Raw genomic sequence first — 415 nt, 5'->3', positions numbered from 1 at the left:
TGTTTTGTTTTGGGGTGTGTGGGTTTTGGTGTGTTTGTGGGGGGTGTGTGTGGGTGGGGTGTGGTGGTGTGGGGGTGTGGGGGTTTTGTGGGTGTGGGTGGTGTGTGATATAATATATATATATAATAATTTTAATTTTTAATATATTAAAAAATTTAAAACAATTTTTAAAATTTTTATTATATTATATATAGATAATTTATTATAAAATTTTTAATTAAAATATATTAAATATAAAATAATATTAAAAAATAAATTATAAAAAAAAATATAATAAAATACATATAAAAAAAAAAAATAAATATATTAAAAATATAAAATAAAAAAATTTTTAAAAAAAAATATATAAAAATTTTTATAAAAAATAAAATTTTAAATAAAAATAATATATTAATTTAAATTTTAAAATTTTAAA

This window comes from Penaeus monodon, chromosome 25 (genome assembly GCF_015228065.2).
Source record: "Penaeus monodon isolate SGIC_2016 chromosome 25, NSTDA_Pmon_1, whole genome shotgun sequence".
Classification (NCBI taxonomy): Eukaryota; Metazoa; Arthropoda; class Malacostraca; order Decapoda; family Penaeidae; genus Penaeus; species Penaeus monodon.
This window is presented reverse-complemented; position numbering follows the sequence as displayed.